General features: G+C 42.2%; 1 non-coding gene across 1 annotated transcript; it reads right to left on the bottom strand.

Moving 5' to 3' along the window:
• Positions 1–1193: 1193 nt before the first annotated feature.
• LOC116646776 lies at positions 1194–1292 on the bottom strand. Its single transcript, XR_004302217.1, has one exon. It is a non-coding gene; the product is annotated as a U6 spliceosomal RNA (small nuclear RNA).
• Between the last annotated feature and the right edge of the window lie 3442 nt (positions 1293–4734).

Genomic DNA, 4734 nt, shown 5'->3' on the forward strand with positions numbered 1-4734 from the left:
AATTGAATCCTAGATTGAAGGTGCTAGATCAAGAAGGTGGGATATAAAGCTAGATAAAGGAGGATTTACAATATGAGGGAACTCTCTAGTGATACAGGATTTAACTCCCTGGCAAGAATCCTAAGTGATGCTTCTAAAAGGCTTAGGAAAAAAAAAAAAAAAATAGCTGGCATTAAATTAGAGAGGCCATGGAAAATTGTGAGAAAGAGCTCAAAAGGGTTATGGAGCTGAGCATGCTAGAATGGATCAATTACATACAACTGGAAAACTTACCAGCTGGTCATTTTCCTTAAGAGGGCCTGGAGAGCACTCCATTCATTAAAGCAATAAGGAATGCACTGCGGAGGAACACACCAGCATCATTGCAATGCTCAGTAATGCCTGTCTTCTTTTTTATTTATTTATTTATTTACTTTTTATTATGTTATGTTAATCAGCATACATTACATCATTAGTTTTTGATGTATTGTTCCATGATTCATTGTTTGCATATAACACACATTCAGTACGTGCCCCCTTTAATACCCATCACCAGGCTAACCCATCCCCCCACCCCGCTCCCCTCTAGAACCCTCAGTTTGTTTCTCAGAGTCCATAGTCTCTCATGGTTCATCTCCCCCTCTGATTTCTCCCCCTTCATTTTTCCCTTCCTGCTATCTTCTTCTTTTTTTTTTTTTTTTAACATATAATATATTATTTGTTTCAGAGGTACAGGTCTGTGATTCAACTGGGTGATAGACATTGGAGAGGGTATGTGTTATGGTGAGTGCTGTGAATTGAGTAAGGACTGTCTTCTATGAGCTGAACTGGTAGCTGTTACAGAACCGAGTTCCCTAGAAGCAATGGGGATGATAGGATCTTGGAATAGCATGGTTAGCAAAGTATGAATGGCAGCCAAGAGGGGTCTAACTTAAAATGGTCTATAGAGATAACTTGAAATACATGGTATTTCTAGAGGCAAGATCGATACTGCCCACGGTACTGTCAAATCCATCTATCTATCTATCTACCTACCTACCTACCTACCTATATCCAGAAAATCAGGAATGGAGAAGTAGAAGGCAGAGGTAACCCTCACCAATGGAAAGTCATGAACTTTTGCCCAGTTTCCAGACTGGAGCCAACTCCCAGATGCAGAACCCACTCATTGACTGAGGAAGCATCCAGGTCCAGATGATGAAGATCTCTATGGCACCACAGCAATTACATACACAAATCTGTGTGTCACCCTTGTGCAGGTGCCATGCTAATCTCTGTATCTTTCCAATTTTGTATATATGCTGCTGAAGCAAACACTAGCAATTATATATAATAGTGATTCCTTTATCCTTTCCCAGTAGGACCTATAGCCACTTATTTGGGTAATGGCACACTTAGAAAAGGTGAATTCCCAGATCTTTCAAGGCCTATTAGATATCGGGTCCAAGTTCAATCTGATACCAGGAGAGTCAAAGTGTCACCTTGCTCTCCTCCCCATTAGAGTTGAGGGAATAAGGGGTTTGGTTAATAAAGGTAATAAGTGGAGTTCTGATCCAAGTCTGTCTCACAGTAGGGGCTACTGTCTCTATGGACCCACTTGGTTGTCATTTCCCTGGTCCCCAAATGTATCATTCAAGTACACATATTTAGCAGTTGGCAGAAACTTAAGATTGGTTCCTTGACCTATCAATTAGGAATGGTTGTAGTAAAAAAGCCAAGTGGTAACCCCTGACACTATCCCCACCCACCCCAGAAATTAGAGTAAACAAAAATATCACAGCACAGCACAATAACAAGATCAGTTATTGTGATCTTAAAACATGTAGAGGTGATGTTTCCCACCATATTCCCATTTCATCCACCAAAATAGCCACTATAAAAATTGGTTGGATCCACTGTAGCACATGTGGTACCTTCATTAGAGAAGATTAACGCAGCCTCAGGGACACAATGTGTGGATATGTACTAGCGATCTGTAACCCACAAAAAAGGAAAATGGGAGTTTATATTCACCTGGGATATACATTCATGTCATATCCCAAGGTTATGCTAATTTTCAAGATCTCTGGCATACAATAGATTGAAGGGGCCTGGATTGTGTGGGAAAGGAAAACTGTTTTCCTTCTACTTATCTGAGGTTCCTTGGCTGGGGCCCTATGAGTTAGCCTGACAAAAGACGGATTCACAACAGAAAAACAAACAGAACTTTATTAACATGTGCCCTGCACATGCACCTGAGAGCACTCGGAGATGAGTAACTCACGGGGTGGTTAGAGCACAGGTTTGTATAACATCTTAACGAAAGAGCAAGATATTTTTGAGATGTGACAAGACAAAGGCAAGGGACTTTACGTTCTAGGGGCAGCATTCCGTGGGAAGGCAAAAATATGGGGAAACAGTACGTAAGGACCAGTTGCGAAGTTTGTTATATAGATTCCTTTGGTATCATCTCTGGGCTGATAAGTACCTGGTTATCTCTGGTGATTAACTTCTCTCCTTCCTGGTAGAGATGGAAAGGGGGACACCTTTATAAATTTATATCCTGCCTTAAAGCAAATTGGGGGAGGGCAAAGAGCTTTTCTTGTATTCACTTCTTCTCAGTTGCCTTCAAACAAAAGAAGCCTATGCCTAAGTGGCATATTTTGAGGTGGCATATTCTGCTAACCTTCAACTGTCTAGATATTTGGGGGGGGAATTAATATCATATTAATTGAAGCTGATGATCAAAAAGTGGCAAATACTATAGATACCTTAGAAATGCACATGCAAGGGGCACCTGGGTGGCTTAATTGGTTAAGCATCCGATTCTTGATTTCAGCTCAGGTCATGATCTTGGGGTCATGAGATCAAGCCCCACACTGAGCTCTGCAGTGGGTGTGGAGTCTGCTTGAAATTCTCTCTCTCCCTCTCCCTCTGCTCCTCCCCTGCTCATGCACATAACCTGCTCTCGAAAGAAAGAAAGAAGAAAGAAAGAAAGAAAGAAAGAAAGAAAGAAAGAAAGAAAGAAAGAAAGAAAGAAAGGCACATGCAATCCAGAGAGTGGGGAAATACCTAATGTTCCCCACCACAAAGAATGAAACCCAACCTTTGATAGGTTCCATTGGGTTTTATAGGCAGCATATTCCATTAGGAATACAGAAACTACCAATTCACCATGTTGGTTTGAAGGCTATTAGTTTCAGTTAAGGTCCAGAAAAAGAAAGTTCTCTGTAGTACTTCAGGTTTTGGTTCTGAAGTGCTGACATTTGATCTGCATGGCTCAGCAGACTCCATGATACTAGATAGATTGTGGTAGAGAGACATTGTGTAGGGCTTTGGCAAGGCCTAATAGGATGGTCACAGCAGAAACTCCTATGATTTGGAAGCAAAGTTATGTCACATGTAGCAAAAAACTACACTCCATTCAAAAAACAGGTCTCGGTATAATACTAGACCCTTTTAGAAGGGACTGCACATCTGTCCTTGGGAATTAAATGACTGTATGGCCAGAACTCCTCATCATGAATTAAATAATTTCAGACTTACCAAATCATCACACTGGGCAGTCCTAGCAGCAGTAATTAATAAGTGGGTGTGGTACACCCAGAATCAGGCTCAAGCTGGTCCAGAGGGCACAAAGAAGGTGCACGAACAGCTTGCTCAGAGCCCATGTTTCTCTGGTGCCTTTGTCTCAATTCACACTTTGGTCACATGGTCATTTTCTATGACTAACTGATGGGAAAGGAAATATGCAAGCTTGATTCACAGATGGGTCAGTTTAGTAAGCGAGTGCAAGCAAAAAATGAAGTATCGCTGCACCAGCTCATCTTTCAGGGGAAGCCCGGAAAGAACGTCATGGGGAAAATCTTCGACTGGGCAGAACTTCAGACACTGCAAGGTATGATGCATTTGGAATGCAGAGATAGTAGGCAAAGGGAAAGGTATAGATAGACTCACAAGTAGGCAGAAATGGCTTATCTGGTTGGTCAATGTCTTGGCAAGAACCAGATCAAAGAACTGGAAACAGGAAGTCTGGGAAAGTGTCAGGTAAATGGATCTCTGAGAATCAGCACAAAGTATGAGGATCTTTGTATCACACATCAATGCTGAGCAGAGAGCATCTACCTCAGAAGAGGCATTAAACCACTTCATGGACAAGATGACTCAGTGAGTGGACATCTTCTAACCTTTGTCCTTGACCACCACAGTGATTGCATTATGAACTCACAAAGAGAGTGGCCACAGTGGCAGAGGTAGAGGTTATTTGGGATTCGGATAGCATGACCTCCCTTGCTAAGGCAATCTAACTCCTGCCCTTTGCAATATCCCACCCACCAGCCAAAGAGAACAAAACTGAGATCTCAGAAGAGTACCTCTACTCAAGATAACCAAGTGGCCATTTGTAGCAAGTTGCTGTTATTAAACTCCTTCTCCACCTTGCCCCCCAGGAGTGGCAGCCATTCATCACTGACCGGAATCAAAGCATATTCCAGGTTTGCCTTTTGGACCCACTTGCTCTTAGCGAGCACCACTATCCACAGGCTGGTAGAGTGTCTGATCTACCAACATGTCGCAGACAAACACATTTTACCTAAGAAGGCACAGCAGCAGACACTATGGTTCGTCCCTCTAACCTAAGTTTCCCCCAAAATATGACCAACCAAAATCCTGAAGAAGCTGTGCTTAGAAGGTGTGAACTTAATATAGGTAGCAAGTGATGAGAAGTGTAAGGAGTTGATAGTTGAATGCTGTGGTCCCCCATGCAGATGTCTTCTA

The sequence above is a fragment of the Phoca vitulina genome, unplaced genomic scaffold, assembly GCF_004348235.1.
Source record: "Phoca vitulina isolate PV1807 unplaced genomic scaffold, GSC_HSeal_1.0 scaffold37, whole genome shotgun sequence".
In the NCBI taxonomy this organism is placed as follows: Eukaryota; Metazoa; Chordata; class Mammalia; order Carnivora; family Phocidae; genus Phoca; species Phoca vitulina.